The sequence below is a fragment of the Monodelphis domestica genome, chromosome 1, assembly GCF_027887165.1.
Source record: "Monodelphis domestica isolate mMonDom1 chromosome 1, mMonDom1.pri, whole genome shotgun sequence".
Lineage (NCBI taxonomy): Eukaryota > Metazoa > Chordata > Mammalia > Didelphimorphia > Didelphidae > Monodelphis > Monodelphis domestica.
The window spans coordinates 591,671,178-591,696,001 of NC_077227.1; the positions used below are offsets into that span (position 1 = coordinate 591,671,178).

At 37.3% G+C, this 24,824-nt stretch overlaps 1 long non-coding RNA gene across 1 annotated transcript in view; it reads right to left on the minus strand.

Annotated features, from left to right (window-relative positions):
• Window positions 1-19,630: 19,630 nt before the first annotated feature.
• Window positions 19,631-24,824, minus strand: part of LOC130456543 (uncharacterized) — a 71,087-nt gene continuing 65,893 nt past the window's right edge. The window contains exon 3 of the long non-coding RNA XR_008915569.1: window positions 19,631-20,061. This is a non-coding gene — a long non-coding RNA (uncharacterized LOC130456543). The remainder of the gene's footprint in view (window positions 20,062-24,824) is intronic.

Consider the following 24,824-nt stretch of genomic DNA (forward strand, 5'->3'; position numbering starts at 1 on the left):
TCTCCATCCTTTCTTGACATATACATACATGCATGTTTATAAACTACTGCTAGGGAAATACAAAAGACAATGGTCCACATGTACAGTTCTACATATTAAGCCTAGACTTTCTGGACTTTCTTACATTTTTGGATGGAATGGGAAAAAAAAGTATTTATTAAATGCTTGCTATGTGTTAAGCACTATGCTAAGTTCTGAGCATATAAATAGAAAATTAGGACTGACTTTGCTCTCAGGGAGCTCACACTCTACTTGGGGGAGGCAACACATAAAGAGGGTTTATGTTTATTTTCAAGTCAAAGGAGATAAAGAGACCAAGTAGTACTTGGGCAAAAAAAGGATGAAGGCAAGAAACAAAACCTATAATTTTATAGTGATAGCAGGGCAGAAGGTCAATCTTCTCCAAGAGGATAGTAAATTCATGAGTGAGACTGGATTGGGATTCTGGGATATCTCCAGCAAAGATCTGGGAGAGAGCATCCAGTTGTCAGAGCATCCTGCACTTTGGTGGGTACTGGACAATTGGAGAATTATAATTAGTTGAGGAAGGAAAATGCTTATTACTCTTCTCAGATGTTGTTGTTCTGTGTTCTTGCTATCCTCCAGTGGATTGGATTGGGTTAGGGTAAAAGAGAGACAGGTTCCTGGATTTCCAGAATGGGGTCAGTGGAAGGGATAGGGACAGTATCAGTAGTTGGTCCCAGATTGTTGGTCTGACTATTGGCATTTGTGCTCCAATAACCTTAGAGTCAGAACCCTGAGTCATCTTTGATGATTTCCTGTTCCACAATAATGTACTCTTGAACAATGGTCTTTACCTACACTTTATGAAAATAGATTATTTCTGGATCCTGCTAAGGAAGCAAGAATTTTTCCTCCACCCTCATTGGAACAGGCACTGAAATTTCCTTCTGAATGAGTCTCTTATACTTGCCAACTCACTGCCTCCCCCTATTCAGTCCTAAAGCTGTGACAGGCATTGAACCTCACCCTACTGATTAAGAAGACTCCCTGTGGCAAAACACTGTGTGCCCTACTCAATCACTCTCCCACCTCCCCGTAGCTGCTGGAAATGGATTTTTTCCAGAGTTAACAAAGTGGCAGAATAGGAGTTGACTTCCTAAAAGGAAACTTTTCATCTTTGAAAATGAACACAAATCTAGCAAATCCACGAGTCTCAAGGATTGATTGCCTAGGATTCACTCACTGCCAAGGTCCTTATCTCAGGGGTTAAAACCAGGACCTTTTTGCTGATACAAAGGTCTTATGACCTTCTGAGGGGAAATAAGTTGAAAATATATCCAGGCCAAAATCACACATAGACCAGAAATTGAGCCATTTGTGAGCCAAAGGATATTCGGTACAAACAGATGAGAAGAAGTTTGAAAACAAAATGATGGATAAAAGGAAAGAAATGAGAACTAAGGAATCATAGAATTTCAGTTAGAAAGGACCTTAATGAAGCAATGAATAAATCATGGATCCAGGAGTCAGAAAGATCTAAGTTCAAATCCCACCTCAGATATTTAATAACTGTATGTTCATAGGCAAGTAATTTAAGTCTGCCTCAGATCTTCATCTATAAAATGAATGGGAGGAGAAAATGCAAAAAAAAAAAGCATGAAGAGTTGAACATAACTGAACCAACTCAAAAACAGCAAAAGTCCAGACCATACCTTAAAAAAGAATATTTTCTACAACATGACTCAAGTATAAATCCAACTTTTGCTGACCTTTAGTGAATGAAAACCATCTTCCTCCTGCTCTAATTGTTTGTTAGAATTTTGGTTTGGCTTTTTTTTTTGGTTGTTGCTTGTTTTTCTTTTTGTAACCCCATTTATATGACATTGGTTTAGGATTCTCCTAATTGGTAGAGATGAATGCCCTGACCTTCATGAGGGACTAGGCAGAGTTGGCCAGAGAACTCCAGCCTCTTCCAGTCCATCGTCAAGACTCTTCAAGTCTCCTTTGGGGGCTCACCAAACATTGAGTCTTTTTCACTATTCTTCAAGTGTCAAATCTTCCAGTCACTCCTGAAGTTTCCAGCTTCCAGCTCAAGAGGTGAGATGAATGAGAACAACTACACTCCAGGTTGCTGAAGGAAAAGATTCCGGGAAAACATTAGAGGAGCTGGTAGTCTCCCTCATGTCCCTTTCCCTAGCTTACCACATCAGAGACTGAGGGGAGTTTTTCTTTGAGTAATATCCAGTAGTTTCTCTGCAGGTTGAATTGAGTTATCTTGTTCCCAATGGGAAAAGTTTTGTTATCTGTTATACATGCTCCTATGTATACCTTCTCTGATTTCTGTTTTTCTATGATTTGGATAAAATGACTTTCTTTGCTATTTGTTGTATATGTTTATTGTGGAACTGGCATTTGGTCCAAATGGATCAAGTCATGAAAATCAAGGTTAGGGTCCTCTTTCTACAAAGTCAAAGCAATTTTAAGTTATCTTGAACCTGAAAATATTCCCTGGATGAAAAGCGTTTAAGGGAGAGTTAGCCTAAACTTATCATTCTAGTCTTGGAATACATGTAATCCATAACAAACTAGAATTCTTACTGCTCTTATTATAATGCATTCCTTGACTGGTCTACATGCCTTTGCTTTAGCTGTCCCCTCATGCCTAGAATGCCTTCATGACTCCTCTATTCCTCTTAGAATTCCCATTTTCCTTCTAGACTCAACTGAAGTGCCATCTTCTATGTGAGTCCTTTCCTGATTCCCTCCACCTCCATTCTCATCCTTGGTTGTTAAGATGGCCCACCTCCCAAATTTCCTTATATTTATTTTTCATATGTGTGTGTGTGTGTGTGTGTGTATGTTTCTAAAAGAAGGTATGCTCCTTAAGGTCAAGGACCCTTTCTCTTTTGCTCTTTGTATTCCCAATACTTAGTACAGTGCCTTGAACATAGTAGGCTCTATTATCTATTGATAGATTGAGCCCTACAAGAAAGTGTTATTCATGTTTGGACATGTTATTCATTGGGTCAAAGGTCTGTTAGTGGAGGACTCTTATGTTAATGCCATATGAGGCTCAGTTGAAGGAAAATATATGTTTACACCAGAGAAGAGAAGATTTACTGGAGTAGGAGATATAATAACTGTCTTCTACTGCTGTCATATATTGTCATTGGAAAAAAAGAATTTTTCTTGGCCCTTAGAGGGCTGAACTGGGAGCAAAGCGAGATACAGAAAAGAGAAAAAAATCTAGCTTTCTTCTTTAAAAAAGTAGGGAAGAGTAGCATGGGCAGATATAGAGGGTGCTCTCCTATACAAAGAGGCCCCATGGGTGGTAAGGGGCCATCCTGTGTCTCTAAGCAAGGCAGAATAGACATCTCTAGTTTCTTTTCCCCCATTCTTCTCTAGGGGAGACTTTCATTTTTATTAGGAGGAATGTAGGAATGTAGGAGAAATTGAGGCTAGTGGTCACTGTGTTCTCTTCAGAGAAAGGGGGTTACTGTTATAGAATTATATCACCTTCTCCTTATCAATTTTTCATCTAGGGGATATGATCAGCTCTGGCTGAGAGTCATGGCAGTGGAGACAAGTAGAGTATGAAACAAGCAGTTCAAATGGGTTAAGATCTATTGAAGTTGGGGAACCAGTGCCATTGTTCATTGTGGGCAGATAGAAGGGCAGCAACCAGAGCAGAAGAAAGATCTGAGCATTAGCAGGCATTCTCCCTTTACTGAGTCAAGTGATTGAGGGTTATCTTCTTTCTCCTAACTTCTCCTCCTCTTTCCCTTTATCATTCCAGTTGGAAATTTATTTATGCTCATCTTTAGTTCCAATGGTGTTTTGTCTTTAAGTTTGATTCATTTATATAAAAATCTAATTCTCCATTGTCTTGCTGAGTCTGACCTTAAATATGATCAGAATATATATATATATACATATAAATATTATATATATATATATATATAGTATAGTGGTAGTCTCTCTGTAACCTAGAATGACAATTGTCTTTGTGCGCTTTCATCTGTGATGTACCCTCATATGGCTTGAAGAGGGTGGGGATAGATGAGTGTGTACACAAACACTTGTGTGTGAAGGAGATTTAAGTGGAAAAGTTGATGCACAGAGACAGTCCGGGGAGAAGTCTCTGAAAGGGTTCTATATATCACTGGATATCAATGCCAAGGACCTTCCAGTTCTGGTTTGGGAGGTTAAAAGACTATTCTATGGGACAATTAATCTATGTCCCTTTAACTCCCAAGAACCCTAAAAATTTGAACTTGAGCTCCCCTGGAATAACAATTCTCAGAATATATTCTGGGGACCACCAGGATTTCCTAAGGGGTCAAAGCATTTTCATAATAATTCTAAGTCTAGGTAGTGTAAATCTTGAAATTTCTCAGACTTGTGAATGTTTAAAATTTCCAAAGGAGGATTCCTCAATGTGGAAATTGTGGAAATTTTTAACATTTACAAGTCTGAGAAATTTCAAGATTTACAGTAGCACATTAAACTATAGTGTTAGGTGGGGAGTCTGCAAAACCTGAGTTCCAAAATGGCCTCAGCCATTTACTAGCTGTTACCGTAGGCAAGTCACTTGAACTTGTCTGTCTCAGCTTTGTAATCTGGAAAGTGGGGATAATCCTAGCACCTATGTCCCAGGGTTATTGTGAGGCTAACATAAGGAAATATTTATAAAGCATTTCACAAATCTCAAAAAACTTTAATTTCTAATATGAAAAGTATAAATAACTATAATCTACATAAACCAAAGCTAACTTTTAGGATTGTAATGGGACTCTGAGACAAGAAGAACAATTTTAAAAAACTCATATCTTTTGTCTTAGAATTGATACTACTTCCAAGGTAGAAGAGCAGTAAGGACTGAGCAACTGGATTTAAATGACTTATTTGGGGGGCCACATATCTAGGAAGTATCTGAGGCCAGCTTTGAACCCAGGACCTCTGGTCTCCAAGGCTGGCTTTCTTTCCGCTGAGCCACCTAGTGTGAGAACCACTGCTTAAGAAGAATGTGCTGGTTGGAGTCATGATGCACTGGCTCTTGAAGGTTAAACTCTACTCTTTTTTTTCCCCCTCAAAGGAGGAGGGACTACTTGAGAATCCCTTATCTTCAAGTGAGTCCAGAAAAGGAGATTCAGAAAACTCTCAGTTCTATCTTTCTGATTGGGAGGGCAAAATGAGAAGAGTTCAGACTCGCCTAATGCTACACAGTGACATCTAGTGATATGTGTTTACTATGTGCAAGGCACTGTTCTAATACTAGGAATATTGTCTTGGCCCAGCCAGGAGGTTGGTGATGTAGTGGATAAAGTGCCTGGCCCAGAGTCAGGAAGATCTGAGTTCAAATTTGACCTCAGACACTTTATTAGCTGTGTGCCTTTAGGCAAGTCACTTAACCCTGTTTGCCTCAGTATCCTTATTTGTAAAATGAGCTAGAGAAAGAAAGGACAAAACACTCTAGCATCTTTGCCAAGAAAATGTGTCTCTGAGAAAAGGGGTCACCAAGAGTCAGAAAAAAACTGAACAACAACAAACAAGTCCTTGGAAAGCATGTTTTTTTTTTTTTTTTTGTTAAAGCAAGGCAGTCCCAGCTGTCAAGGAGCTCATAATCATAAAAGGGGAAACAACATGTATAAGAGGTTTCAGCTGCAACTCATGGCAAAATCCCTCAGTTCTCAAAGTGTAGTAGCGGAGTAGATGCTAATGAACCTGAACTTTTTGACAGTACTTTAGTGGTAAGAAATGCCTTTTCTGGGACTTCCGGTTAAGATGGCAGCTTAGAGAAAGCTGAAGTTCAGATCTCCGGAAAACCCTTCCCGACCGATCTCAAACTAGAAGCTCCTAAGGCGCCGAAATTCAAAACGATCAACAGCACAGACCCTGGGAACCCTCCTCCTGGACCTGGACCCGGTTCAAAAGGTACGGCTCCCCTTAAAAGCCAGAACCCGAGATCCCTCGGACCTCAGGGGTAGGAGCGCAGAGTCCAAGGCTCCCGGAAGCGGCAGCCGCGCCGGGCTCAGAGAGCAGGGTCTGAGGAACAACAACCCTCAGGGTCTTCTACCCAAGTCCCAGTCCGGGTGAAAGTTACTGCCTGGGGCCTCCGCTGCAAAGAGCTGGTCGGTCCGGGTGAAAGTTACTGCCTGGGGCCTCCGCTGCAGAGAGCTGGTCAAAACAACAGCAACCCTCAGGGCGGGCAAGACAGCCTCACGGGCTGGATCCTGCTATCCAAGTCTCAGTGAAAGTCTGTGCTCTCGGAGCTTGGGGAAGCGGCAGCCCATCCCCCCGCAGGCCGACGAAACAGCCTCACGGCCAGGGATTCTGAAGGCAACTTCCGGAAATCGAGCCAGGGGGAGAGTGTGGCCTCGTGGTCCGACCCTTCCATTCCAGTTCCAGTGAGGCATATTCAGTTTAACCCAGGGAACGCTCATAAAACCAACATCTGCCCAGGACTAAAGCCTCTGATCACCAGACAAAGACAAGAAAAGCCAATCCTCCACGTTCAGAGATGACAAACTCCACAGAAGCACAGAAGCCCCAAAATACCAAGAAAAATAAGAAGAAAGGGGCGACTCTGGACACATTCTATGGAGCCAAAATACAAAATACAGAGCAGATAGAAGAAGATATACAAGAAAATTCTCCAAAATCTTCCAAAGGAAATAGAAACTCTCCACAAACACATGAAGAATTTGAATCAGAAAGGACCAAAAAGATGGAAGCCCTCTGGGAGGAAAAGTGGGAAATGATGCAAAAGAAATTCACGCATCTACAAAACCAGTTTGACCAAACTGTAAAAGAAAACCAGGCTTTAAAGCAAGAACTAATAAAGCAAAGCCAAAACACCAAGAAATTAGAAGAGAACATAAAATATCTCACCGACAAGGTGATAGATCTGGAAAACAGGGGGAGAAGAGAAAATTTAAGAATAATTGGACTCCCAGAAAAGCCAGAAATAAACACCAAACTGGACATGGTGATACAAGATATAATCAAAGAAAATTGCCCAGAGATTCTAGAACAAGGGGGCAATACAGCCACTGACAGAGCTCACAGAACACCTTCTACACTAAACCCCCAAAAGACAACTCCCAGGAATGTAATTGCCAAATTCCAAAGCTATCAAACAAAAGAAAAAATCCTACAGGAAGCCAGAAAAAGACAATTTAGATATAAAGGAATGCCAATCAGGGTCACACAAGACCTTGCAAGTTCTACGCTGAATGATCGTAAGGCATGGAACATGATCTTCAGAAAGGCAAGAGAGCTGGGTCTCCAACCAAGAATCAGCTACCCAGCAAAACTGACTATATACTTCCAAGGGAAAGTATGGGCATTCAACAAAATAGAAGACTTCCAACTTTTTGCAAAGAAAAGACCAGAGCTCTGTGGAAAGTTTGATACCGAAAATCAAAGAGCAAGGAATACCTGAAAAGGTAAATATTAAGGAAAGGGGAAAAATGTTATCTTCTTTTACTCAAACTCTCTTCTATAAGGACTACATTTATATCAACCTATGTATACTAATATGTGGGGAAAATGTAATGTATAAATAGGGGGTAAAGAAAGACCAAATAGAATAATGGTTCTCACACAAAGATTCACAGGGGAAGGGGAGGGGAAGAAAACTCCTATAAGAAGGAGAGGAAGAGAGGGGGGGGGGGTTACTTAAACCTCAATCTCAGGGAAATCAACTCTGAGAGGGAAAAACATCCAGATCCATTGGGATCTTGAATTCTATCTTACCCAACAAGGGTAAGGAGAAGGGAAAACCAAGGGGGGGAGGGGGAGAGGGAGAACAAAAAGGGAGGGAAAGAGAGGGGGGAGGGGGAGGGAACAAAAAGGGAGGGACTAAAAAGGGAAACATCAAGGGAGGGGACAAGGGGGACTGATTCAAAGTAAATCACTGGACTAAAAGGTAGAGCCGAAGAAGAAAAGGTTAGAATTAGGGAAGGCAATCAAAATGCCAGGGAGTCCACAAATGACAATCATAACTTTGAACGTGAATGGGATGAACTCACCCATGAAACGTAGACGAATAGCTGAATGGATTAGAATCCAAAACCCTACCATATGTTGTCTTCAAGAAACACACATGAGGCGGGTTGACACCCACAAGGTCAGAATTAAAGGATGGAGTAAGACCTTCTGGGCCTCAACTGATAGAAAGAAGGCAGGAGTGGTAATCATGATATCTGATAAAGCCAATGCAAAAATAGACCTGATCAAAAGGGATAGGGAAGGTAATTATATTTTGTTAAAAGGGACTCTAGACAATGAGGAAATATCATTAATCAACATGTATGCACCAAATAATATAGCACCCAAATTTCTAATGGAGAAACTAGGAGAATTGAAGGAAGAAATAGACAATAAAACCATACTAGTGGGAGACTTAAACCAACCATTATCAAATTTAGATAAATCAAATCAAAAAATAAATAAGAAAGAGGTAAAAGAAGTGAATGAAATCTTAGAAAAATTAGAATTAATAGACATATGGAGAAAAATAAATAGGGATAAAAAGGAATACACCTTCTTCTCAGCACCACATGGCACATTCACAAAAATTGACCATACATTAGGTCACAGAAACATAGCACACAAATGCAAAAAAGCAGAAATAATGAATGCAGCCTTCTCAGATCACAAGGCAATAAAAATAATGATTAGTAATGGTACATGGAAAACCAAATCTAAAACCAATTGGAAATTAAACAATATGATACTCCAAAACCGTTTAGCTAAAGAAGAAATCATAGAAACAATTAATAATTTCATCAAGGAAAATGACAATGGCGAAACATCCTTTCAAACCTTTTGGGATGCAGCCAAAGCGGTAATCAGAGGCAAATTCATATCCCTGAAAGCTCATATTAACAAACAAGGGAGAGCAGAGATCAATCAATTGGAAATGCAATTGAAAAAACTCAAAAGCGATCAAATTAAAAACCCCCAGCAGAAAACCAAATTAGAAATCCTAAAAATTAAGGGAGAAATTAATAAAATCGAAAGTGATAGAACTATTGATTTAATAAATAAGACAAGAAGCTGGTACTTTGAAAAAACAAACAAAATAGACAAAGTACTGGTCAATCTAATTAAAAAAAGGAAGGAAGAAAAGCAAATTCACAACATTAAAGATGAAAAGGGGGACAGCACCTCCAATGAGGAGGAAATTAAGGCAATCATTAGAAATTACTTTGCCCAATTATATGGCAATAAATACACCAATTTAGGAGAAATGGATGAATATATACAAAAATACAAACTGCCTAGACTAACAGAAGAGGAAATAGAATTCTTAAATAATCCCATATCAGAAATTGAAATCCATCAAGCCATCAAAGAACTTCCTAAGAAAAAATCCCCAGGGCCTGATGGATTCACCTGTGAATTCTATCAAACATTCAGAGAACAGTTAACCCCAATACTATACAAACTATTTGACATAATAAGCAAAGAGGGAGTTCTACCAAACTCCTTTTACGACACAAACATGGTACTGATTCCAAAACCAGGCAGGTCAAAAACAGAGAAAGAAAACTATAGGCCAATCTCCCTAATGAATATAGATGCAAAAATCTTAAATAGGATACTAGCAAAAAGACTCCAGCAAGTGATCAGAAGGATCATTCACCATGATCAAGTAGGATTCATACCAGGGATGCAGGGCTGGTTCAACATTAGGAAAACCATCCACATAATTGACCACATCAACAAGCAAACTAGCAAGAACCACATGATTATCTCAATAGATGCAGAAAAAGCCTTTGATAAAATACAACACCCATTCCTATTAAAAACACTAGAAAGCATAGGAATAGAAGGGTCATTCCTAAAAATAATAAACAGTATATATCTAAAACCAACAGCTAATATCATCTGCAATGGGGATAAACTAGATGCATTCCCAATAAGATCAGGAGTGAAACAAGGATGCCCATTATCACCTCTACTATTTGACATTGTACTAGAAACACTAGCAGTAGCAATTAGAGAAGATAAAGAAATTGAAGGCATCAGAATAGGCAAGGAGGAGACCAAGTTATCACTCTTTGTGGATGACATGATGGTCTACTTAAAGAATCCTAGAGATTCAACCAAAAAGCTAATTGAAATAATCAACAACTTTAGCAAAGTTGCAGGATACAAAATAAACCCACATAAATCATCAGCTTTTCTATATATCTCCAACACAGCTCAGCAGCAAGAACTAGAAAGAGAAATCCCATTCAAAATCACCTTAGACAAAATAAAATACCTAGGAATCTATCTCCCAAGACAAACACAGGAACTATATGAACACAACTACAAAACACTCGCCACACAACTAAAACTAGACTTGAACAATTGGAAAAACATTAACTGCTCATGGATAGGACGAGCCAATATAATAAAAATGACCATCCTACCCAAACTTATTTATCTATTTAGTGCCATACCCATTGAACTACCAAAATACTTCTTCACTGATTTAGAAAAAACCATAACAAAGTTCATTTGGAAGAACAAAAGATCAAGGATATCCAGGGAAATAATGAAAAAAAACACATATGATGGGGGCCTTGCAGTCCCAGACCTCAAACTATATTACAAAGCAGCAGTCATCAAAACAATTTGGTACTGGCTAAGAAACAGAAAGGAAGATCAGTGGAATAGACTGGGGGAAAACGACCTCAGCAAGACAGTATACGATAAACCCAAAGATCCCAGCTTTTGGGACAAAAATCCACTATTCGATAAAAACTGCTGGGAAAATTGGAAGACAGTGTGGGAGAGACTAGGAATAGATCAACACCTCACACCCTACACCAAGATAAATTCAAAATGGGTGAGTGACTTAAACATAAAGAAGGAAACCATAAGTAAATTGGGTAAACACAGAATAGTATACATGTCAGACCTTTGGGAGGGGAAAGGCTTTAAAACCAAGCAAGATATAGAAAGAATCACAAAATGTAAAATAAATAATTTTGACTACATCAAACTAAAAAGCTTTTGTACAAACAAAACCAATATAACTAAAATCAGAAGGGAAACAACAAATTGGGAAAAAATCTTCATAGAAACCTCTGACAAAGGTTTAATTACTCATATTTATAATGAGCTAAATCAATTGTACAAAAAATCAAGCCATTCTCCAATTGATAAATGGGCAAGGGAAATGGATAGGCAGTTCTCAGATAAAGAAATCAAAACTATTAACAAGCACATGAAGAAGTGTTCTACATCTCTCATAATCAGAGAGATGCAAATCAAAACAACTCTGAGGTATCACCTCACACCTAGCAGATTGGCTAACATAACAGCAAAGGTAAGTAATGAATGCTGGAGGGGATGTGGCAAAGTAGGGACATTAATTCATTGCTGGTGGAGTTGTGAACTGATCCAACCATTCTGGAGGGCAATTTGGAACTATGCCCAAAGGGCGACAAAAGAATATCTACCCTTTGACCCAGCCATAGCACTGCTGGGTCTGTACCCCAAAGAGATAATGGACACAAAGACTTGTACAAAAATATTCATAGCTGCACTCTTTGTGGTGGCCAAAAACTGGAAAACGAGGGGATGCCCATCAATTGGGGAATGGCTGAACAAACTGTGGTATATGTTGGTGATGGAATACTATTGTGCTCAAAGGAATAATAAAGTGGAGAAGTTCCATGGAGACTGGAACAACCTCCAGGAAGTGATGCAGAGCGAGAGGAGCAGAACCAGGAGAACATTGTACACAGAGACTAATACACTGTGGTATAATCGAACGTAATGGACTTCTCCATTAGGGGCGGTGTAATGTCCCTGAACAACTTTCAGGGATCCAGGAGAAAAAAACACCATTCATAAGCAAAGGATAAACTATGGGAGTGGAAACACCGAGAAAAAGCAACTGCCTGAATACAGAGGTTGAGGGGACATGACAGAGGATAGACCTTAAATGAACACTCTAATGCAAATACTATCAACAAAGCAATGGGTTCAAATCAAGAAAACATCTAATGCCCAGTGGACTTACGCGTCGGCTATGGGGGGTGGGGGGGAGGAAAAGAAAATGATCTATGTCTTTAACGAATAATGCTTGGAAATGATCAAATAAAATATATTTAAAAAAAAAAAAGAAATGCCTTTTCTTTGACTTCAGTAGTCATGGCTATAGGTTCTCATAGGACATGATTTCCTTATGCTTCACTATCCTTGCTGTCCTTTTCTAGGAAATCTTTCAGTTTCTCTCAATAATTTGGCACCCAGAGATGGACACAGTACTTCAGATATAATCTGGAGTACAAAGTATAATGCAACAGAACTCTACTGTCCCTCATCCTGGACACTGCATTTATCTTATTAAATTGCATTAGCCACATATTTCAAAGGTTGTTGCCACAGACTTCTACTGAACTTGTAGATTCCCCAGATTTGTTTTTTCCCACCTGGCTGACTTTTTTATTTGGTCTGGCACTACGGCTTCATTAGTATTGGGGAATTCTGGTATGGAAATACCTCCCCTTGATTGTGACAAGCAGTTCATCTATAACCGTCATAGAGAATTGTCTGGAACCCTAAGAGACTGTGCCTTTCTCCTCATCACATTATTAGCAGGTATCAGAGGAATGATTCCAATATCTGTCTTCTGTCAGTTACTTCATTGCTTCTCATGAACTGATATAAATTGTAATAACACATCTAGATAGAACTTTATTCACAAGCACACCCCTGCTAGGTAGGTGATGCAAATATTATTATCCCCATTTTACAGATGAATAAGCTAAGAATTGCAGAAGTGGCAACTTGCTCAAGTTCTCACAGCTAGAGAGCAGTAGAGCCTAGATTGAAGCTTGGTTTTCTCCTGACTCCAGGTCCAGCATTCTTTCCATTAAACTTTACTCCTTCCATACTATATTTGGGCAACTGATTTTTTTTTAACAGTAATAGTGCCTTGAACTGTGCTTGATAAATGTTTGTCAAACTGAACCCAGATGTGCAATCTTACATTTATCTTCAGTTAAATTGTGTATTGCAAGATTTAGCTCATAGCTTAAACATGTTGGAATCTTTATGAGTTGTGATCACATCATTTCAGATGGAAGCTCTCTCTCCCAGACTCATGTTAGTGGAAAATTTGATAAGCATGTCATCAGTTCCTTCATTGGTAACCATGTGATCCTACATTGAACAGAGCAGAGCTAAGGACAAGACCCTATGGCTGCCACAAGGGACCACCTGCCAAAGTGAAATTGATTCTTGGTATATGATGGATGGCTGGTTTGCTTTTCTAACTTTTATTTTTAACTAGAATATAGTATTTTTCTCTGCAGACAAGATGGGTACAAAAGGAATCTGAGCAACTAGAGGAGCCCTTTTAGCTTCTCATGAGATTTATTCATGGAAATACTGTAGTTCAGAACAAACCTCCTCTAAGACCTCATAATCTACATGTTTGGAGCTTTGGTCAGAGTTACAAACACCTTCCTTTGATTTGCTTCAGTCCAGGCACATTTCCATTTGACTTCTAGTTGTAGACATTTTTGGGCTTTCCTACCAACTCACCATGTCTTGTTGCTATTCAAGAGTATTTTGGGAAGTCCCAGGAATATTGATTTTCTAAGGGTCCATTCTAAGAGATTTCCATAACAAAATGATGGAGAGATTTTTTTTCTCCCAAGTGTGGCCCTTGTGACTCTGGATTCCAGAGTTGTGACTAATGCTTTAACCACAAATAGAATTGTGGAACATTTTGAGAAGCCACTTTTTCTGTGCAGCCTCTGATCTGGCTAGAGTTCCTGTTCCTGGCCCCTACTTTCTTCCCATTCTTCTCCCTCATTTTTTTGACCTAGTCCTAATCTAGTATTACAACCAGCATGACAGCAATCAATAACCTCCTTATTAATTAAATGACACTTTATAAAAGCTACTTTCCTGGCACTCCAAGCAAGGGAAAGTTGGCGAGCTGTAAAGTTTTCGGTAATCATTTAAGGAAAAAAAATGCTATTTGTCATCTTTATGGCAGATCACGGCCACCACAGTCTCCCCAGGAGCTCAATACATCACACCTCCTCAAAGCAAGGACGGCTAACAAGGTCCTTGTCACATTGGGTGAAATATACAGGTATCAAGGGAACCTTTGGAGCGACACCAATAGTGATTTTATGGGCAACACCCAAAGCCACCATCAAGGAAGCCTTTGGTTCTTTCATTTCTTTACACTGAGGGGGAAGGGAACTGAGATGACCAGGAGTCTATGGGAAAGGTCTTTCCTATTATTCTTTTGGAATGACTTCTGATAGTTAAGAAGTTCCAGGAATAAAGTCAATCTTTCAATTTCAATTCAATAAGTCTATTCAAAATAATCTGTGATAGAGAAAGATTCCAGCAAACTGATAACTAAAATGCAATAAAAGGCCTACCTTTCCTCATTTTCCTTCCCTGCCTCCTGATAATGTCCTTCTCATGTTTCATATACTTCCTGAAGTGTGTATCTAATGAGAAAGCACGGCTCCATTGAAATTTCTGCTGAGGTCCTATCTATTTACTTTTAACTGCAAGACTCAGATATAGGAAGATATACAATAACTGGACAGCCTTGATAAGTTAACCAGCATTCTGTTTAACTGAGTATTCTCTTTAAATTTAGATTAATGAGAACCTTCTTCTCATTCCCAAAATTATTACTATAAATCTTTCTAAAGGGTTTTTACTATAGTCTAAGAAATTGTGATTATAAAGAACACAGAGAAGAATGGGAAGATATAGATTAACTGATGCAAAGTAAGATAAACAGAATCAGAAAAACAGTACACTTAATCAATATAACAATGTAACAACAACAAAAATCAAAGCTGAATGTCACAGAATTATGATAATAATACTTAGCCTCAGGCTTGGTTGATATGTTGGTAAGTTTTACTAAACTGATTTTTTTCCTTTCTTTTTCATTCATTTTTTAAAAAATTAAAGATGGCTTTCAAAGGGTGGGTGTGAAGGTGGGGCTAGAAATGTAGGTCAAGTAAAAATATAAAATACCAATTAAACTTTCTAAGAGAAATAATTCCATTTTGTAGAAGGGAGTGAGCAGGAATGAATCTTTTTTTGATGGTCTAAATGTCATAATTATTAAAACTAATTATCATAATTATACCAGTGTACATAGTTGGACTGAATCAGTTGAGTAAAGGATATGTGAAAGTTGCTTTAAAAAATCAGTTTGTTTTTGGCAGTTGTTTGTTTCTCCCCAATAACAGAATCTGTGTGCAAATCCACATCTGTCTCCTTTCCTAAAAAAAGTATTATTCAAATAAAATAGTTCATTTGTAGTCATTAACAGTCTAATGAGCTATCTATGTTTGTGTCTTCTTAACTAGTCTTGTGCTTGGCTGATCTAAATAAGAAGCCTAGGCTTCTTTAGGCTTTACCCTTTTTCTGATAATAAAGCTGTAGATCAGGGCAAAACAGAGTGGAAAAGTCATATAACACTGAGAGTCTATAGCAAGAATTTCAGCAATTGTAACCAAGGAATAATGCTCTAAATTGACTAAATAAACTAATTCAAATGGGAAAAAATAAAGTAAAAAATAAAGCTAAAAAAAAAGAATTTCAGCAAAGTACCAGAAGCATGTATTCTTAAGCATGGGATAGCTTGAACTTCTCCAGATGATTTACTAACAACTTTCAAGCTGAGATCCCTCTTTTAGAGTCCCTGGAATGGAAATGATTCCCTGCAAGCAGGGGGAAAGCATTTAAGTCATCAGAACAAGTGTTTTTTTTTTCCCAGAATGACAGTATGTGGCTGGATATTGTGACAAGGAAATCACTTTAAAAGACTTATATATATTAATTTAAGGTCGCCAAGGAATTCAGCTATGTAATTCCTAAATGAAAACTCAAGTCAGCAGTCAACCTTTTATGGAGTTTTTAATTACAAACAGGAGGAAGAAAGGTATTAGAGACAGACAGAGAGAGAGAGAGAGAGAGAGAGAGAGAGAGAGAGAGAGAGAGAGAGAGAGAGAGAGAGAGAGAGAGAGAGAGAAGGGGAGAGAAGGGAATAGGGCTTAAATACCCCCTCTGTTTAGGCTGGGCCAAAAGGCCCAAACCCTTAGATAGCTGAGGCAAAGAAAAGAGATCAGTCCCTATCACTCACTTGACCAAAATGGAGAAACAGTCTCGGGGCCTCCACCTCCAGTCTCCTTCAGAGCAAAACTTCTCAGAGCACAACCTCTCAGGGCAAAACCTCTCGAACTCCTTCAGTCCTCAGACCCCGTTATCTTTAAGGAAATCATCTAAGTTCCCTCCCCTCAGTTCTTACATCTACCAATCACTGTCCATGTCTTCCCTTTGCCAATGGTGGCTCTAGCTTAACCCAGGACTGACCAGAGGTCTGCCCCTTTGCACATGTCTGTTGAAGGTCATATTCTCAAATAATTAAATCTTGATCCTTGCTGCAGCCCTTCCTAAATCCTTTTACTCTGAGTAGGGTGGAGATTGTAGTTTCAAGACCTGGTTCTGTCATTCCAAGTATCTCTATTGTATCAATTCTAAAATCAATCATGACTCAAAGAACTTCCTGTTCTATGCTTAAGCATAGGTCAAAGCCCTTTCCATTGTTTAGCAAAAGGTTTCTGTCCTAAAGTAATCTTAAGTAGGGAGGAGAAGGACCCTCCCATGCCAAGAGGGTTCACATTCCAATAGACTATCAGTAGGAAAATTTTCAAGTATGAAATTTCCCAATGGTGAAATTTCCAACATTTATAAGTCTAAGAAATTTTAAGGTTTACAATATGTTCCTCTCTCCTTCTGTAGAGGAGATGGAGAAAAGAGGAGGAATAGGAAAGAGAACAAAGAAAAGAAAAACAGAGACAAAGAGAAGTGAAAAGAAAAAGAGAGGAATCAAGAAAAAGTTTGAAACAGGCAGGGAGAGAAAATCAGGAGGATTATAGTAGGTGGGTGCAGGGGGTGGGCAGTATGAGTTTCCCAGGCTTAATATTTTATCAAGATAGCTCACATGGGTAGTTTTGGAATGTGCTAAGAGGGAATACTTGCTGAATATTCAACAAAATAGTCAAACATGGGTCCAGAAAAGTCGAGGGAGTGACAATACTATCAGAAAAGCCTTACCAGAGCCTAGTCCTGCAGTCTACTACTTTTAGTCTTTTAAGGCCATGTTCTTAGAAAAAAAGGATGGAGAAATAAGCATAAAGAGAAGAAAAAAAGCAGGGAGGAAAGTAGAAAGAGAAAGATAAAAATGAGAAGATAGAAAATATAGTGGAAAGGGATTATATGAAAGATTGTAACCCATATGAAATATTGCTACTGTCCTCATCTGGGTATATAACATTATCAATATCAATATCAATAATAATAACAATAATTATTATTTAAACCACATGGGTCAAATGCAAAATCCTATGTTTATAGCTCAAAGCTTTCCATAATTTAGTCCTGTCATTTTTTTTGTTTCTTCCTACATTTTACTCCCCATAATATACCATTAAATTCAAGCAATACTGGCTTCTCAATTGTTCTACAAACTACACTTTCTTTCTGCTCCAGTCATTTTTTTTGGCTGGTTCCCAAGCCTGGAATGCTCTCCCTTTTCAACTATACCTACTGACTTCCCTGTCTTCCTTCAAGTCCCAATTAAAATCCCATCTTCTATGGGAAACATTCCCTAATGTCTCTAAATTCTAGTGATTTTCTTCTGGTATTTCTTATTCATTATGTATTTAATTTGTACATATTTGTTTACTTGTCTCCCCCACTAGATAGTAGACTCATTGAGGATAGGACTTGTCTTTTGCCTCTTTCTGTATCCCTGGTGCTTTATACAGTGACTGGTACATAGTAGGCATTTAATAAATTGCCTGACTAATAATAATAATAACATTCAGATAGTACTTCAAGGTTTATAAAGCACTTTACATACATTATCATCCTTTGATCCTTGCAATAACCCTTTGAGGTAGGTCCTTCAACTTGATCTTTCCTGAGTTCCCACTCTCTATTGACCCCAGAAATAGTATTAACTTACATTTTTCTGGTACCTTAAGCCTTACAAAGTACTTGCCTTCTAGTAGTAGAAATCCTGTAAGGTATAAAGCTATTTTTTTCTCCCCATTTGACAGATGAAATAGGTTCATAGGGAAGCAAAATGACTTCTCCAGAGGTAACAGAGCAAGCAAGTTTTACTCAAACCTAGGTTTCCTGAAATGAAATGCTATTTATCTCGTCATAATGCACTGCCTACTTCCCCTAGCTAACTCCACAGGTAGTTCTGGAAATCTGGAGAAATTCTGGCAGGGACCCATTTTAGCCCAATGTATATCAAGCAGAATTTTTTCCCCTTGCCACCTCACCACACACCCACCGACTCAAAGTGTAATTTTTAAAAATTCATTTAGCAATGATAAAGTTATAATTTTTCAAATGAATTTTTATTATAAAATTACTCTCCCAGTTTATTGCTTTCCTTCTAATTTTGGTTGCATTCATTTTGTTTGTATTAAACCTTTTTTAATTTGATAAAATCAAAGTAATTCATTTTACATTTTATAATGTTCCCTAGCTCTTGCTTAGTCTTAAATTTAGTCCTTTCCCACAGATCTGACAAGTATTCCATTCTATGTTCACCTAATTTATTTATGATTTCAGGCTTTATATTTAAGTCAGTTACACATTTTGAATTTATCTTAGTACAGGGTGTAAGATGTTGATCTAAAACTAATTTTTCTCATGCCATTTTCCAATTTGCCCAGCAGTTTTTGTCAAATAGTGAGGTTTTGTCCCCAAAACTGGGGTCCTTGGGTTTATTGAATACTAGCTTGCTGAGGTCACTTACCCCTTGTCTATTCCATTGATCCACCCTTCTGTCTCTTGGCTATACTGTTTTGATGACCACTCTTTTATAATACAGTTTAAGATCTGGTACTGCTAGGCCCCCATCCTTCACATTTTTTTTCCCATTATTCTTGATCTTCTGTTCTTCCAGATGAACTTTGTTGTAATTTTTTTTAATTCTATAAAATTTTTTGGTAGTTTGATAGGTATGGCACTGAATAAGTATATTAATTTGGGTAGGATTGTAATTTTTATTGTATTAGCTCATCCTAATCAGGAGCAATTCACATTTTTCCAATTATTTAAATCTAGTTTTAATTGTGTGAAAAGTGTTTTGTAGTTGCTTTCTTATAGTTCCTGTGTTTGTCTTGACAGGTAGATTGCAAAATATATTATATTGTCTACAGTGATTTTAAATGGAGTTTCTTGATTACATGGGTTGATGGAGATATAGATTCTAATAATATGGAAACAGGTCTTGATCAGTAACACATGTAAAACCCAGTGGAATTGCATGACAGCTACAGAAGGGGGTGAGTGGGAGGGGAGGGAGAGAACATGAATCTTGTAACCATGGAGAAATATTCCAAATTAATTAATTAAATAAAAATTTCCTAAATAAATAAATAAATAAATAAACGTTTCTCTTACAAACTCTTGCTGCTGAGTTTTGTTGGAAATGTATAGAAATGCTAATGATTTATATGGGTTTATTTTGAATCCTGCAACTTTACTAAAGTTGTTAATTATTTCCACTAGCATTTTATTTTTATTTTTTAACATTACTTATTTCTTTATTTGGTCAATTCCAAACATTATTTCTTGGTTACAAAAATCATTTTCTATTCTTCCCTCCCTTCCCCCATCCCCTCCCATAGCCGACGTGAAATTCCAATGGCTATTACATGTGTCCTTGATTAGAACTCATTTCCATATTGTTGGTGTTTGCACTAGGAAGTCCATTTAGAGTCTACATCCCCAGGCATATCCCTCTCGACCCATGTAGTCAAGCAGTTGTTTTTCTTCCGTGTTTCTACTCCCACAGTTTTCCCTCTGGATGTGGATAGTGTTCTTTCTCATAGATCCCTCCAGGTTGTTCAGGATCACTGTATTGCCACTAATGGAGAAGTCCATTACCTTCGATTGTACCACAATGTATCAGTCTCTGTGTACATTGTTCTCCTGGTTCTGCTCCTTTCCCTCTGCATCACTTCCTGGAGGTTGTTCCAGTTCCCATGGAATTCCTCTTCTTTATTATTCCTTTGAGCACAATAGTATTCCATCACCAACATATACCACAATTTGTTCAGCCATTCCCCAATTGAAGGGCATCCCCTCATTTTCCGAATTTTTGCCACCACAAATAGTGGAGCTATAAATATTTTTGTACACATCTTTTTCCTTATTATCTGTTTGGGGTACAAACCCAGCAGTGCTATGGCTGGATCAAAGGGCAGACAGTCTTTTAACACCGTTTGGGCATAGTTCCAAATTGCCTTCTAGAATGGTTAGATCAATTCACAATTCCACCAGCAATGCATTAATGCCAAAATTTGCTATATCCCCTTCAGCATTCATTACTTTCTTTTGTTTTCATATTAGCCAATCTGCTAGCTGTGAGATGATACCTCAGAGTTGTTTTGATTTGTATCTCTCTAATTATGAGAGATTTAGAACAGTTTTTCATGTGCTTATTAATGGTTTTGATTTCTTTGCCTGAGAATTGACTATTCATATCCCTTGCCCATTTATCAATTGGAGAATGGCTTGATTTTTTGTACAATTGATTTAGCTCCTTGTAAATTTGAGTAATTAGACCTTCGTTAGAGGTTTTTGTTATGAAGATGTTTCCAAGTTTGTTATTTCCCTTCTGATTTTGGTTACATTGGTTTTGTTTGTAAAAAAACTTTTTAATTTGATGTAATCAAAATTATTGATTTTACAATTTGTGACTCTTTCTAAGTCTTGCTTGTTTTTTAAAATCATTCCCTTCCTTAAGGAATGACATGTATATTATTCTGTGTTCACATAGTTTACTTATAGTTTCCTTCTTTATGTTCAATTCATTCACCCATTCTGAATTTATCTTGGTGTAGGGTGTGAGGTATGAATCCAAGCCTAATCTCTCTCACACTGTTTTATCAAATGGTGGATTTTTGTCCCAAAAGCTGGGATCTTTGGGTTAGTCATAGACTGTCTTGCTGATTTCACTTACCTCACATCTATTCCACTAATCCTCATTCTGTCTCTTAGCCAGTACCAAATTATTTTAATGACTACTGCTTTATAGTATAGTTTGAGATCTGGGACTGCAAGGCTACCTTTCTTTGCATTTTTTCATTATTTCCCTGGATATCCTTAATCTTTCATTCTTCTAAATGAATTATGTTATGGTTTTTTCTAATTCATTAAAAATGTTTTTGGAAGTTCTATGGGTTTGGCAGTAAATAAATAGATAAGTTTGGGTAGGATGATCATTTTAATTATTTTAGCTCATCTTACTCATGAGCAGTTAATGTTTTTCCAATTGCTCAGATCTAGTTTTAATTGTGTGGAGAGTGTTTTGTAGTTGTGTTCATATACTTCCTGTGTTTGTCTTGGCAGATAGATTCCTAAGTATTTTATATTGTCTAGGGTGATTTTGAATGGAATTTCTCTTTCTAATTCCTGCTGCTGAGATGTGTTGGAGATATATAGTAGTGCTAATGACTTATGTGGGTTTATTTTGTATCTTACAACTTTGCTAAAGTTGTTGATTATTTCAACTAGCTTTTTGGTTGATTCTCTAGGATTCTTTAAGTAGACCATCATATCATCCACAAAGAGTGATAATTTGGTCTCTTCATTGCCAATTTTAATACCTTCAATTTCTTTTTCTTCTCTAATTGCTACTGCTAGTGTTTCTAGTACAATGTTAAATAATGAGGGTGAGAATGGGCATCCTTGTTTCACTCATGATCTTATTGGGAATGCATCTAGTTTATCCTCATTGCAGATAATCTTGGCTGATGGTTTTAGATAGATACTGTTTATTATTTTTAGGAAAAACTCTTCTATCCCTTTACTTTCTAGTGTTTTCAATAGGAATGCAAGTTATATTTTGTCAAAGGCTTTTTCTGCATCTGTTGTGATAATCATGTGATTTTTGTTGGTTTGCTTATGATATGGTCAATTATGTGAATGGTTTTCCTAATATTGAGCCATCCTTGTATTCCTGATATAAATTCCACCTGATCATAGTGAATTAAATTCCTGATCACTTGCTGGAGTCTTTTGGCTAGTATCCTATTTAAAATTTTTGTATCTAGGTTCACTAAGGAAATTAGTCTGTAGTTTTCTTTCTCCATTTTTGACCTGCCTGGCTTTGGAATCAGTACCATATTTTTGTCATAAAAGGAATTTGGTATAACTCTGTCTTTGCTTATTGTGTCAAATAATTTGTATGGTATTGGGATTAGCTATTTCTTTAAATGTCTGATAGAATTCACTTGTGAATACATCAGGGATTTTTTCTTAGGGAGTTCTTTGATGGCCTGTTCAATTTTTTCTTCTGATATGGGATTATTTAAGAATTCTATTTCTTCTTCTCTTAACCTAGGCAATTTATATTTTTGAAAATATTCATCCATATTACCTAGATTGGCATATTTGTTGCCATATAATTGGGCAAAATAGATTTTAATGATTGCCTTAATTTCCTCTTAATTGGAGGTGAATTCTCCCTTTACATCTATGATACTGTTAATTTGGATTTCTTCTTTCCTTTTTTTATTAGATTGACCAGTATATTGTCTTTTGTTTGTTTTTTTCAAAATACCAGTTTCTAGTCTTATTTATTAGTTCAATACTTCTATCACTTTTGATTTTATTAATTTCTCCCATAATTTTTAGGATCTTTAATTTGGTTTTCTCCTGGGGGTTTTTAATTTGTTTGCTTTCAAGTTTTTTGATTTGCATGTCCAATTCATTGAGCTCTGCCTTTCCTAATTTGTTCATATATGAGCTCAAGGATATAAATTTTCCCCTGAGTACTGCTTTGGCTGCATCCCATAGAGTTTGAAAGGATGTCTCATCATTGTCATTTTCATCAATGAAATTATAAATTGTTTCTATGATTTGTTCTCTAACTAACCGATTTTGGAGAATCATATTATTTAATTTCCAATTAATTTTTGATTTGGCTCTCCATGTACCCTTAATGATCATTATTTTTATTGCCTTATGGTCTGAAAAGGTTGCATTTATTATTTCTGCTTTTCTGCACTTGTTTTCCATGTTTTTATGCCCTAGTATATGGTCAATCTTTGTGAATGTGCCATGTCCTGTTGAAAAGAAGGTGTATTCCTTTTTGTCCCTATTTATTTTTCCCTACATATCTACTAACTCTAATTTTCTAAGATTTCATTGACATCTTTTACCTCTTTCTTATTTATTTTTTGATTTGATTTATCTAGTTTGGATAGTGGTAGGTTCAGGTCTCCCACTAGTATAGTTTTACTATCTCTTTCTTCCTTCAATTCTAGTAGTTTCTCCATTAGAAATTTGGATGCTATAACATTTGGTGCATACATCTTGATTAGTGATATTTCCTCATTGTCTATACTCCCTTTTATCAGGATTTATTTAACTTCCCTATCCCTTTAAATCAGGTCTATTTTTATTTTGACTTTGTCAGATATCATGATTGCAATATCTGCCTTCTTTCTATCAGTTGAGGCTCAATAAATCTTGCTCCAACCTTTAATTCTGACCTTGTGAGTGTCTACCTGCCTCAGGTGTGTTTCTTGTAGACAACATATGGTAGGGTTTTGGATTCTAATCCACTCACCTATTCATCTACTTTTTATGGGTGAGTTCATCCCATTCATTTTCAAAGTTATGATTATCACTTTTGAATTCCCTAGCATTTTGATACCCTCTCCTAGTTCTGTCCTTTCTTCTTTTGCTATATCCTTTGAACCAGTGGTTTACTTTTAATCAATCTTCCTAATCCCCTCCATTAATATGCCCTTCTTGTTTTTTTAGAGTCTGTTGAGTTCCCTCCCCCCTCTCCTTTCCTCCCTTTTTGTACTTCCTCCCTCCTACCCCCCTTAGTTTTCCCTTCTCACTTACCCTGTAGAATAAGATAGAATTCAAGATCCCAAAGGATCTAGATGCTCTTCCCTCTAAGAATTTATTTCACTGAGAGTAAGGTTTAAGTATTATCTATTAGCACTCTCTTCCTCTCCTTTTAATAAGAATATTCTTCCCCTCCCCTTCCCATGTGTATCTTTGTGTGATAAATATTATCCTATTTATTTTATTTCTTCAAGTATCTCTTGGTACCATCTTGGATTCCCCTCAAATCTTTTTTCTTTTTTGCATATTATCTTATAGCCTGTAATGCCTGAATCTTTTTTTATGAGTGATTCTTCTAATTACGATAATAATGAATAAAATTTTTGAGCATTACAAATAACATTTTCTCCATATATTAATATATATAATTTGATCTAATTGTAGCCCTTAAAGAAGAGAGTTTGAATAAACACAAAGCATTTTCCCTATTCCCCTCTTTTTCTTATTTAACTTTTCATGTTTTTTATGATCTTTGTGTTTGGATATCAAACTTTCCACTTAGGTCTGGTCTTTTCTTTACATATATTTGGAAACCTTCTATTTTGTTGAATGCCCATACTTTCTTCTGGAAGTATATAGTCAGTTTTGATGGATAGCTGATTCTTGGTTGAAGACCCAGATCTCTTGCCTTTCTGAATATCATGTTCCAGGCCTTGTGGTCCTTTAGTGTGGAGGCTGCCAGATCTTGTGTGATCCTGATTGGTGCTCCTTGGTATCTGAATTATCTCTCTTTGGCTTCTTGTAGAATTTTCTCCTTAGCTTGAAAGCTTTGGAAATTGGCAATTACATTCCTGGGAGTTGTCTTATGGGGATTCAGTGTAGAGGGTGTTCTATGAACTCTTTCAATGTCTATTTTTCCCCCTTGTTCAAGAACATCAGGGCAGTTTTCTTTGACGCTTTCTTGT